The sequence below is a fragment of the Cupressus sempervirens genome, chromosome 10, assembly GCF_028749045.1.
Source record: "Cupressus sempervirens isolate cs-2001-9-10 chromosome 10, ASM2874904v1, whole genome shotgun sequence".
NCBI lineage: Eukaryota > Viridiplantae > Streptophyta > Pinopsida > Cupressales > Cupressaceae > Cupressus > Cupressus sempervirens.
The window spans coordinates 386935622-386949865 of record NC_143127.1 but is presented as its reverse complement, the minus strand read 5'-3'; positions in this window follow the sequence as shown (position 1 = coordinate 386949865).

Genomic DNA, 14244 nt, shown 5'->3' with positions numbered 1-14244 from the left:
AAAAATGACCAAGTTTAGTTTCAAGAGAGAAACATATACATCAAGTGATATTTTGGAATTGGTTCATACTAACCTATATGGATCTATTGATGTTCAAAACTATTGTGGAGACAATTATTTCATTCTATTTGATGATGACTATTCTAGAATGATGGTCACGATCTTTGTTAAAGCTAAATCTAATTCTTTTCAATTATTTAAGTTGTATTTAGCGAAAGTTGAAAAAGAAATAGGGAAGAGTCTAAAGTGTCTAAGATCTAATAGAGGTGGTTAATTAATTTCCAATAAGTTCATTACATTCTATAATTATAGAGGAATCATAAGAAAAATGTTAGCACCAAGGACCCCTCTTTAGAATGGGATAGATGAAAGGAGAAAAAAATCAATAATGGACTATGAAATAACATTAATGATGGAGAAGAATCTATCAAATAAATATTAGAGAGAAGCTATCAACACTAATGTTTATACCCTGAATAAAGTACAATTCAAAAAAGGCACAAATGATACACCTTTTGAACTATGGTATGGATATGCTCCTAATGTAAAATATTTCAAAATATTTGAATGTAAATACTATATATTAAAAGATAATAGGAATGGAATACTTGATGCAAAGAGTGATGAAGCTATATTCCTAGGATATTTCACCAAGAGTAAAGCTTATAAGTGTTTGAGATTTTACACTAACAAAGTTGTGGAAAGTGCAAATGTGAAAGTTGATGAAATTTTAGAAAGAAGTGACCTTACATGTAATGAAAAACCTAAACATTATAGTGTAGTCATCTATGTGGATGATGGTTCTCCCAACACTCCAAATAGACAAGCAAGCCAATTTGTAGTTTCCTAGCATATAGAAAATGATGAATTGCAACAACAAATTGCCAAGCTATAGATAGTGGGTGTCAAGCAATAAACTGAAGTCGTTGAGTCACAGACAAGAAATGTTGAATATCAAAGAGATGAGGTTGAGAATGTAAATTATGGACTGGAACTTGAACAAGAAAGAGGAAATGAGCTTGAGATTATTTTTTATGATGAACCTATTGAAGAATAGAGAAGGAAACCACCTATTCTAGCCAAGTTTGTAAGAAGACATCAAAAACTTGAACTAATTATTGGTGATGTTGAATCAAGTGTAATGAAAAGAAAAATACTCAAAGATTATATATGTTTACTTTTTGAATCTAAGCCTAAATCAATGAAGGATTCTCTAGACAATGAAGACTAGATTCAGGAAATAAAAGAGGAAATTGAACAAATTGAGAAGAACAATACTTGGACCTTAGTACCAAAACCAAAAGATAAAAATGCTATTAAAACAAAATGGGTTTTCAAGTAAAAACTCAATGAAAATGACAATGTTACTAGGAAAAAGAGAAGACTGGTATGCAAAGGACATGTTTAAGAAGAAGGAGTTGACTATGGAGAAAATTTTTTTCTTGTGGAAAGACATGAATGAATCAAAAATTTTCTTGCATATTCATCCTAAAAGAATTTTAAGCTATATCAAATGGATGTTAAATCTATATTTCTAAATGGTATACTTAAGCAATAAGTATACATAGAAAAAGATGAAGGATTTGTAGATCTAGACAAGAAGAATACATCATGTAAACTAGAAAAAGCTCTTTATGGATTGAAACAAGCCCCAAGAGCATGGTATGAAAGACTACATAATTATTTGGTGAAGATTGGGTTTGAAAGGACAAATGATAAAAATAATCTATATTTGAAGAATGGTACAAAAAAATGAAGTAATTCTATCTGAGATTTTTGTTGATGACATTATATTTGTAGGAAGAAAAGCCTTACACAAATCATTTGGTGATAAAATGAGAAGGAATTTGAAATGTCTATGTTTGGTGAAATCAAATTCTTTATGGGATTACAAGTATGTCAAGTGAAGTTTGGTATTTTCATTACTCAGTCCATATACATCAAGGAGATACTAAAGACTTTTGGAAAGGAAGAATCAAGATTAGTAAGGACACATATGTCTAAGGGACATAAGTTATCTAAGTATGATGAATCTGATGTTTTGAACGAGACAATATATAGATCAATGATTGTAAAATTATGATATGCTGCTCATAGTAGGCCTAATATTGCATTATTTGTTGAGATAGTTACTAGATTTTCATAAGATCCTAAAGAGAATCACATGGTGACAATAAAAGGGATTTGAGATATTTGAAAGGTACAAAAGATCATGGATTGTATTACTAGAAAACTAATACATTGAACTGAAGGTATTCATTGAATTTGATTAGACAAGAAATATTGATGATGAAAAGCACTAGTGGAGGTGCATTCCTTCTAGGAAAGAGATTGGTCTCATGGAAAACCAAGAAACAAAATTATATTTCCCAATCAATTGCTAAAGCTAAGTATGTAGTAGTTATAGTGAACTATTTAAATATTATGTGGATCAAGCAACTACTAAAAGGAATGAAAGAAGAAATTGCATATCCAATGGTTCTCTATTGTGATAACATAAGTGATATTAACATTTCAAAAAAGCCAATGATGAACACAAAAACAAAGCACATTGCTATTAATTATCACTACTTGAGGGAACTAGTTCAAGACAAAGAAGTGAAATTAGAATATGTGAACACCAAATAACAAATTACTGGCATATTCACTGAAGCTTTACCCAAAGATGCTTATGAATATCTTGGAGTGAATTAGGGTTGATTTCCCTAACCAAAGAAACTTAAGGAGAAAAGGTGTATTACATCAAATGTGTTAATTTCAATATCCTATACATTGATGCAAAATAGTTCTAATATGGGAGATGCCTAAGGTAGACAGTCAAGGACAATATAACAAATCAATCATACATAGATGAAAAAAATTAGCCAAACATGAAAATATCTACATAATTTAGATGTATGAAGTGATTGAATCCAAGAAAGATAAGTGTCTTTGGAATCATGGTCAAAGAGGAAGAGATATAATAAATACGGAGAGATATACTATTAAGGGAGAGAATTGTAAAAGACGGAGAGATGTATCCAAGAGGGAGATTTATACTTTGACAGAGGGAGAAAATCAATAATGAGAATCAGAATGAAACAAAGGATATTGATCGCTCATGAATGTGAAAACTTTTGGATTGCATGGTAAAAAAGTGGGAGATTGTATTTCTGCATAGATTTGTATTGTAAGATGTATTGAGATGTTTCCATCAATGCCAAAGAGGGAGATTGTTGGAAATTACAATTGGAAAAATTGTTTTTTTTCATTGATGTCAGATCTACTGATTAGAAATATTTCTATCTAATCTAAATGTCATATATGTGTACATGAAATGTAGGCCTCAGATCCTCACACACTTCAACACATTCTTTACCTAAGAGATCATCTTGAAATTAACATTGAATTGTTCATTTGAGAAACCCAATAGAGTGACCTATTGGATTCTAACTAGAATGATTTTGCTAATTGCTCTCAGATTGAGAAGCTAGCAACCAAACAGTAGAATGAAGGAATTTTTCTTAAGCTAAATGAGAATGCAATATTTAAAGCTAAATGAAATACATTATTAATCTAAGAATAAACAAAGAAAGTTACACTACATGAATGTATTTTAAGCTAATATGAGATTTCAATGTAAGAATTTAAGCTATGGATGCAAGAGAAAATAAGTAGATATTCCAGCATAAGTTCAATGCAGAATCAATTCAGCCTTCCTCTTTTTTTTGAAATAAGGAATTGAGAGATTCTTAAATAGAATCTAAGAGTTGATGAATGGTCAAGATCAATTTGGATGGACGGTCGAGATTAGAAATAAGATTTAGTTAGAATGGAAAGTTTCCTTATGAAAAGGAAGTTAACTAATTTCTTTTGAGTGGAAAAAGGAATTAATTGATTTAATTTGTTTTTTGATTTTAGTTAACTAAAAGTTTCAATTTCAAAACTAAAGAGAATATTTGGAGGGAATATTTAATTTAATAAAATATAATATGACCTAATAAATGGATAAACTTTAATTAATTAAATAATTAAATTCAGTAATTAATATTTAATTCCTTTGTATATTAGCTTAAGAGGTAATTTTAATATAATTAAAATAGAACACTTATAATAAAATAAAATAAAAAAAATAGGTTTATGTAGCTAATTTGAGTCGATACTTAGGAATTAAATAAGTAATATGATTAATGCAGATTAGGGTTTTCTTCATTTTGACACCAGTCAAGTAGCGATTATCAACATCAAAATTGCCTGGTAAAATAGGATTTAGAAATGATTGAATAGACTAGAATTGGTTTAGCATGGCAATGTGCCAATTTTGGGGTATTACATTTGCCCCTCTTTGAATGAATGTGCGAGCAACACATTCGATTCAAAGAAATCAGAAGTATGATGCATAGATCAAGAAATGAGATTGGTTTTGAAATTGACAACACAAAGACCAATTGATAAGCTTTTAAAGGTTATCTCCAAAATCGAGCTTAACCTTAAGGAATCCAAATAGAATACCTAGATACCAAGATTGATAAGCTTTTAAAGAATATCTAGGATGAAGCTTAATCTTAAGTGATCTAGATAGAAAACCTAGATACCAAGATTGATAAGCTTTTAAAAATTATCTCTAGAATGGAGCTTAATCTTAAGGAATCTAGATAGAACACCTAGATACCTAGATTCACAAGTTTTTAAAGATTATCTCAAGAATAGAGCTTAATATTAAGGAATCCAAATAGAACACCTAGATACCTAGTCCATAAAATATAACAAGATCCAACCACGAGTCATAGAATCATCCCAAAAATGAGGTTTGATCCTCAAGAGTCAGGGTTTAGACTATCTCAATACCTATCCATTGAAATCTAATAAAGATTTCTATAAGATGTGATTATCTGATGAAAATATGTGATTGTTAGAAATGCTTTAGAATAAATGAGAGGAGGTGGGGGTGAATTAGTTATTCAAGGTCCAAATGTCCTAATAAAACTTTTTCACCAAGTAAAGTGAGCCCATTAAATTGTTCATGCATCCAAGCTTAAACTTTCCTACATACCAAGTTACTAAAAATCAACATGCAAAAATAACAACTGAAGAGTCAACACATAACACAATGATTTACGTGGAAACACAATTTGGGAAAAACCACTAGTAACATGCTACTAAATTCTCACTCTTCTAACATGATGCCCTATGAAAGGCCTACCCTTTTAAAGGCTACAACACACTATTAAATGTGACCTAGTTAAAGGATTTAACCAACCCACTAGAAATGGGCCTAGATAGAAGACCTTAGAACATTCACATAGAATGCCACCCTATTAAAGGATTTAAAAATGGTTGTTGAACCAACCTAAGTCCATAGGATTTTATCCTAGTTGGTACAATTGTTAGAGAGTAAAAATAATGGCTTTTGAGTTGATACAACTCACAACTTAATTTTCAAATTTTAGATCTCAGCTTAGCTCTCAAATTTGCCTAGCTTTCAGTCTTTGTAGCTCTGATAGCTTGTCCTTCTTTCAAGCTTTGTCTCCTTGAGTCTCCATGCTCAATGTACTAGTGAAATCTCCTAAATGACCACTTATCAAAGTAGAGTCTCTATACTTTGTTCCTTCCTCCTCAATACATTCTCCTTGTCACCCTTCAACCACTTCGCAACTTGGCACCTCAGCAACTCTATCTTCTTGGTCTGTGACACCTTAAATAGAAGTCTCGAAGAATTTTCTTGCTCTTAATCTTCCCACTTTTAATTTTAGTTCAAATGGATTAGATAGGATTCAATGAATCTAACCCATATATTTTTCCTTCTAGAAACATCATAAGAATCCTCCTGAATTTGCCCAAAAATGGTTTATCTAAAATTCTGTGCCATTAGCTCATCATCCTTATCCTCCATCTGGTTCACAAAATTCAAGGTAACAAACTTATCTACTCAAATATAGAAAATATTTGAGTTTTCAAATAATGCAATAGCTTGGCACTATTGAAATTCTAGTGCTCAACACATACTATGTTACTCGGCACCAACTATGTTTTATTGATGCTTGGCACCTACTGTGGATTCAATTGACATCCACTAAGTTTTTTTATGCTTAGAATCTATTACTTTTCTTGGCACCTGAACTTGTTTGGTTCCTTCTATTTCACTTGGCACACACTAGATTTTGCATTTGCTAAAAATCTTCTCGACATAAACTAGCTTACTTGGCACCCACTAATGAACTTAGGTGAGCTTTGCAAACAACCTTGTTACAACTTATTCTTCCAATGTTTTTAAGTGTGTCCAACCACTAGATCTTCAAGTATGTTGTCAATACATCATTTTATCATTATCTTAACTAATCTTTGTACTTTATTATAAAATCATAACTCAACCTTTACTTTAGGTGCTTTTATTACATCTTGTTGATTAAATCCTCTTCATCAATCAACTAAGTGATAGTACTTGAATCTTATAAGAAATTGTCATTCTAGAAAATAGTAGGTTTTACATCAATGACAAAACATTGATTGAAAACATTCTTTATCAACAATCTCCCTCTTTACAATAGTTTCTCTTCTTCAATAATGATCTATTGTGGTATCCACAACACATGCCCCATTCTTTACTAGGAATGCCCCCTACCTTTTTTTGACTTCGAGACTCACAATTTGAGAGTTGAGAGAAGAAAGTTTTGTTAGAGTTAGAATTTTGGAATCAAAAATAAAAAAATTACAAAAACTTAGAAAATTTTAGAAAACACAAAAAAATTAGAACGTTTGAAAAATCACACACAATTTGAAAATTTGAAAAAAACATTAAAAAAAAAACCATGCGTGCATGCTAAGGCACGTCGCATGGTGGGAGTTATAAAACCCCCCACCCATCCTTCCAACACATTTGTGATTTTATTTTACACTTGACAGAGATCAAATAAGGTGGGACTCATGGTAGTCCTTATGTTTACTTTGCATGTAGGGTGGTGCCTTTGGCACTTGCGGCCTCTTTCATACCATGCGCTACATCTTCAAGTAGTGATACCTTTGTTTAATTTTCATGCATGGCAGTGCCTTTGGCTCCCATAGCTAGTTTCATACCATGTACTACACCTTTGAGCGATGATGCCTTTGTTTTCTTTCCACATGTAGCAATGCCATTGGTGCCCACAACCACTTTCATACCATATGTTGTGCCTTAGAGTGGTGGCACCTTTGTTTACTTTGCAGGTATGGTGGTGCCATTCACATTTGGGGCTACTTTCATACCATGTGCAATACCGTTGAGCAACAACACCTTTGTTTAACTTTATCTTGTGTACAGTGGCACCCTTGTTGCCTGCAGTTGCTTTAACACCATGCACTATTCCTTTGAGTGGCGGTGCCTATGGCCACTCCTTATGCTTTTCAAGGTGGTGCTTATTGTGTAGTGTTTTGGATCTTCCAGCCCATAGCATGCATTGCACACACCATACCACCATGAACCATACACCTCTCAAAAATCCCACATTCATTTCTTCTTATTATTTTGTTTAATTTAAATTTTAAAAAATAATTTTAAAAATTGAAAATTGAAAATTTAAAAAGTAAAAAATAAAAAAGAGTGTTTTTCTCCTAAAATAGAAAAAAATATTAGAAAAGAAAAATAAAAGAGGAAAAGATGAAAATTAAGAAAAACACCCAAATAGGGGCATTTTTTTTCCTTTTTTCTTTATGTTTATTTTAATTCATAGTTTTCTTGTTTTATCCTTTGACTAATAACATTACTTTTTCTTTTTCTCACAATGTATAGGTGATTAAATGATGTCCACGTCTAGAGTAGCACCCAAATTGGTTGTGTTCAAGTTCCAAGGTGTACCTTCAAAGTCAAGATTCCATGATGATTACATTGAGATTAGGGACACTAACCTTGGGCACATGAATTTAGGAGATTTCTTGAGAATTTCCAACAAGCCAACATAGAGGTCAACTTTGGTGTCTACGTTGATTTTTTCAGGATTGGTGAATGTAGCATCACATCTTGTGTCAGTGCAATCAACTAAATTAATCATGGCACTATCACAACACTTCATCCCTAATGAGAGGGTGGTCAAGAGCATCATAGGGGAAGTGGTATTGGATTTATCACTTGATAACATTGAGAGGGTTTTCAACCTACCAAAAACAAACCAATTTATCTGACTTTCCTATGAAGTAGTTGAGAGATGGTACATGAAGCATCAACAAGAGGCCATTGACATAATACAATCCTCCTACCTCATTGAGAAGCCCCTTCAAGGAAGGATAATTGGAAAAGTGGATATGACTTGGGAATACATGAAGGAAGACATTAGACACTCCATTATTCTCTTGAGCAGAGTCATGGACTTACCTATAGTAGGTCACCTCAGCACATTCGTGGTCAACTTCATTGAGACCATCAGATAGGTGAAGATACCATTGGAATGGACTACCACACTAAGTGAAAACTTATGTGAGAAACTAAGGAAAGTGAAGGACAAGAAGAAGTTTTAAATCACTTCTTACCTGGTGTACCTACTTGTAGCAAGGGTGACAACCTATCTTAGTTTTTACAAGCGAGGTAGTATGCAGGACCCCAATGCCCAACATTACATAGTTTATCCTTAGTTGGTGAAGAAGAATCTCTTAGCATAGAGCAAGGAATATAGGATTGTGAATGATGCATTCATCTTTGCTATCATATGATTCATTAAGGGTGACTATGGGAAAAGGTTATCTAATGAAGCCAAATCATAGGTCATGGCTCTCAGAGCCTACTTAATTTAGTTTAAAATGTTCACATATCTATGGGTAGTCAGTGCATCCATCAATCCTAAGAAGCTTTTGAGATACCCAAGTGATAAGTTGGTACTATTGGAGATCTCTAGGAAAATTCAGTCCGCCTATGGGAAGATAAAGAGGCAATAGAGATCGTGCTAATAATGGCCATTGGTCATTGGGCCGTATCAGGTGAAGCAAAAACACATATTCTATCCTTTGAGTGGGAGTGGGAGAACTATCCTCTTGAAGAATATAACTCTCCCCGGCCAAATTGTGAGAATGTTGGGAAAGTAGGGAGTCTAGTAGGAAAAGACTTCCATTATGAGGATGTTATTCAAGATCATTGGATGAATGCCATGAATGAATATGATTTCTACATTAAGGACTATTGCAGGATGACTTTGTATCTAGTAGAAAAGGCTCTCTAGTTGAACATCCCAGAGGAGATAAGGCAATAGGATTCTATGGAATTACTATATCCCCTATTCAACACAAATAAAGTTGGTGAAAGACCTATTTTGAATGCCAAAGTTGATAGGGAAGAAGGTGATGATATTAATCATCAAGTGAGGCATGTTATTAGAATGGCATAAGATTCGATCAAGAAACCTTTTCCACTTGATCCAATTCCTAACATAGTAATCTTCCATGCACATGCTCACCTAGAAAGAGGTAAAGGAAGGAAAGTAATAGCTCCTATCTTTGCACTCTAGTCCCCTATTAGGCTAGAGACAATCTACCAGCTTGATCAACTAGTAGGATATTGTCACCCTCTTGAAAGGATGGGAAAGAAGAAAAGAAAGAAGACCTCTCCATAGAGGATTCAAATAGAATAGGTGGCTTCCCAATAGTAGGAATAGAGTCTACATGGGTCTTAAGATACTAGGGCTACCCTAGTCCAGGATGAACCATAGTTTCCTTCCATTATGTCTAGCCAACCAGAAGAGGAAGATATTCCACAAGTCTCTATTCCTCTTGTGCAAGATGAACCTTCTTCTCCTTCTACCTCCAAGAAACACAAGAAGAGGATTAAGATTTAGATGAAGAAAAGGAAAATAATTAGTGGAAGATTAGTGCCTAATCCTTCTATTCCTAAAATTATTCTAGAGGGAGATGAAGAAGAAGAGGAAACATAATTAGAGGAGGAAGATGAAGAAAAAGTGCCCCTATAGGGAAGAAATTAGCTAGCTAGAGCCAAAAAATTACAAAGAAGAAAGAGTGCCATGGGTACCCTGCCATCCACCCAAGTAGAACCATTAGAGCTCTCTTCTTCAGAAGATGAAGTACAATTGTGGGTAGATGAGTAGAGTGAAGAGAGTGGTGGTGTTTTCTCAATGTCAGATTTTGATTTCATGCTTGTAGGTATAGATTTGATCAAGGATAAAATTAGTGACACCCCTATAGGTGAACCTCAATAGGAAGATTGGACATAGATGTCACCAAATACATAGGATCTTGATCTCACTCCTCCATCTCTACCACAAATTATGGTGGTAGATAAGGTTGCAGTACCTCCAAGTTCAAAAGAGTAATAGGTTTAGAAGGAACTATTAATAGGGCAATTGATGAAGTGTCAAAGGAAGGAAAAATGGTAGAATGTGCACAACAACCTTCTCAAGATGCTGAGAAGCAAGTTACAGAACCTACAAAGAATGAAGCTAGAGAAGGAGAGTCCTTACATTAGGAGATGACTCCAAGAAAGAGTGATAAAGGGAAGGAGGTAGTTGAACATACCCCTTCATTATTAAAAGCTAGATCTGCAAGAAAAAATATACCAAGATGGTTTCAAAAGGAGATAATGAGAAGTGCTTAGCCTCATTTTTGTGCATCAAATGATGACATTTGTGATATTGCAGAGATTTTGAACAAACCTGAGTCTCCACCACATGAGGCAATACCATTAGCATTTGTCACCACCATGCAGAACCAAGATTTATTTGCACAAGTGTCTCTCCTCCTTGAGGATACAAATGTAGAATCCATTAGTCTCAATGATTATGAGATGAAGGATATTATTTTAGGAAAGCCTACACAAGATTTAGCCCAATAGATGATGACTATGCAAGTCAAGGAGGTTCTCAAGCACATGGAACAAGATGAGATTGAACTTCAAACACTTTGAAGGAAAGTTAAGATCTTAAAGGGATATCTAACTAAAGTCATTGGTCCTCTTGATCCTAGACACCTTGAGCATACTTTGAATACTATACTCAGAGAAAGGGGAGGTGTACAATTAGACCCATTTTTGAAAGCTTGTCAAGAATGGTGAGAAATTTTTGAGGAGAAAGGTGCAACCATTATTATAGGGAATCTAAAGTTCATGCATGCTATGTAGGAGAACATGAACAAGATCATAGCAATTTTGAAGTAGAACTTCAGTATCATGGATGAGGTATGTGCCTAGAGTAAGGATTTACAAACTTTACAAGCCATAAAAGGGCCAAAGATACAAAGTTTTGATTGATATATATACTGAAGAAGAATTAGACATTATTGATGATTGGATAGAGAAAATAGCGGATAGCAATAAAGTAATGAAGAAATTACATGAGGAGATCCATCAGCTCAAGGACCAAGCCCAAGAGTGGATTTTGGAAGCAGAAAAGTTGTATAGTGATGCATGCTTGGATATTTTTGAAGATGAGGAATGAGAGAGGTTGTTACGTATAGAGATAGTAATTGAGAATTTTAGGAAGATTTTTGTGGATGTCGTTGATGATGAGGACACCCAACAAGCCTTAGGGATAGAAGAAGCACTGTTAGAGTTAGACACCAAATTCAAAGATTTTGCAAAGACTTGAATTGAGGTGGATAACTACAGGTAGAAGGTCAAGGATAAGTATGAGGCTTTAGATCTTCTGAATATGGCTAAGATAACTAAGACGATAGAGAAATTCAATGAGAAACATCTAAACATAGCTTTGGGATGAAGAAGAACAAAACCTAGATGCCAGAATTTCAATTTTGACACTTAGTAGAATTTTGAGATTTTGACCCTATCATGGTTCACATCTCTGTAGCTACATTGGTCTATAGGTTGGAAACTTCATAGGTGTGTAAGTACATAACTCTGTAGGTATGCAGGTCCACAACTCTACAATTTAGAGGTACACCGATAGTTAACTTCTTGTTCCAAAAATAGCACCTTCCATGCATCAAGAATGCATTCTGATGATAGTTCAACTCCTACACATGCCTAGTGAAGGGCCAATTTCTATTTTTGATGCCTTCATGCACTTCCACTTCAATTGATGGCTTCCTCCTACTTTCTCTCTTGTATCTTCATTTTCTTGGACATATAAAGGGCTCATGCATCCAATTAATGAATAAAATATGAATAGAGTCCCTCTAAGCACTAGATTAATTATTTCTGATAAGGTAGAATATTTTTCATAGGGATCCTGAAACCCAAAGTTTTACTGCAAAAAGAGCAAGATTAAATAGACTAAGGAAACAAAAAATTGTCACAAAAGGTTGGAGACAAAAGAAAGCCCAAAGCCAAAGTACAAAGGCTAGAGATAGAAAAGAAAAGGTAGGCAAATAGCCTAGTGGCCATTGGTGTTCATGGCCTATAGGGTTTCTACAGCATCATTGTCCTTTTGACTGGCCTCACCCTCCTAAATCCTAGTAGGAGTGTTCATCTGGTTCCCCCGATTCACCTGGTCACTGGCCTCTTTCTAAAAATCATCCCAGTTGAATCCTTGCTCTGTGTTCTACTCCGCATCCCTTTCAAGGCTAGTTGTAGTCAGATAGTCCCCCAAATTGACAATATTCTCATTCAAGGTGTGAAGGGTGTCCATTATCTATTTGGTGATTATCTGGTGGACAAAATCTAGCCTTTGGACCTTTTTCTCAAGCTGGGTGAGTCTGTCATCCTAATGGTCTCTGGAGACCTAGCCTTTGTCTTTCTCTTGGCTACCCACCTGGTCCTTCCTTCCTCTAGCTTCTTGTTCCTTGTTAGTATCCTAGTTGTTGGGCTAGTTTCTCCTATCCTTTAGAGCCTCAATTTCTTGAAAAAGCCACTTGATGGAATGAAAGTTGTCAATCAAACTGTTCTTTGCATTGTTCAAGAAGTTGAAGCTAGTTTCTCGCACATTGTAAGAGATAACCAAAAGAGCTGGGTCAATGAGCTCATCGTAGTGGGTACTTTTTTCAAGGTCCTCCAACACCTAGATTTTAACAGGTTCTCTAACAATACCCAAACTAACCTTGTCCCCATAGAAGTTCCTCCAGGCCCTCCTCTTGTTCTTTCTAATTACCTCCCCCCATTTTTTGACCATGATTTCAATCATCTCCTCTAGGGGGAAAATGGGAACCTCCTGATGTGAATTGGGTGGGGTGGGGCTAGGGGGCACATCAACAGGGTCACTGGGATGTTCCTAGGGCAAGGCTTGGTGCAATTTTCTTTTCTCGGGGTTAACCTTGGGGTTCATAAGGGTCGCCACCTCCTTGTCATTTTCTCTCCCCTTATCTTCTTCCATCTCACTTTCCTTCCCCATCTCTGAGTCCTCCTCCTCAGACTCTGTATCAAACTCCACATCATCATCACTACCCTTTTTCACCTACTTAGGATGAGGATAGGGGGGCATAGGGGGAAGACATTTGGGGCTCTTCGTGCTAGGGATGCAAGGATCATGGGTAACAGGGATAGCTTTGCTCGGGGTGTCAATTTTCCCTGATTTCACTACAAGCTCATCCCTAGAATCAAAACTGGTAGTATCCTCTAAGGCACTACCCAAATCCCCAATGGTTTTACCTCTAGTTAGGGTTTTCAAGAACTCATAAATTAGAAGTAGGAGACCCTCATGGAGGGCAGGATTTTTGACAAGGCATTTCTTGAACCCTTCTATATTCTTGGCCATGGAGGTGAAAATGTAAAAAGGAAAAGAAATTTTCACTTTGTGTCTAAAATGATTTAATAGAACAAAATGATGAGTCCTAATTCTATCAAACCTGGGGTCAAGAGTGACATATTCAATGATAATCCTGAGAACATATCTCTAGAACTTTTTGATGGAATCAATGTCATAGTAGGTGTCAATCTTAACCAAATTTATTTTCTCCTTATCATCCTTGACAAAGTCATTTATAGCATTAGCAGACATCTTCCTTTCCCTATAGAAGTTTAAGCCATTCTGAGAAAAGCTAGTCACCTCCGCAATAATACCCTCAGTGATTTGGTGGGAAAAACCATCAATTTTGACCCTGCCATTTTGCTAGGAATCAACCATAGCTTTAGTAACCCCTGCATCAAATCCATGAAGCTTCTCTATGAATTTTGTTATACCTCCCTTCTGGAGCTTTCTCCAAACCTTCCTCTTCTCTTTTCATCTCTCCTCTTCACCCCATGGCTCTCTTCTGATCCTTTCTCCCACCATTACAGTTTTTGGCTCAACGAACCCTAAATTACTAGAAATATTGCCTACTTAAGAGTAGCAAAAGGCACTAAGAGTGAAAATAATTTTTGCACATTTTTATGGGTTTATTTCTAGCTTCCTTCAGCTTGTTTCT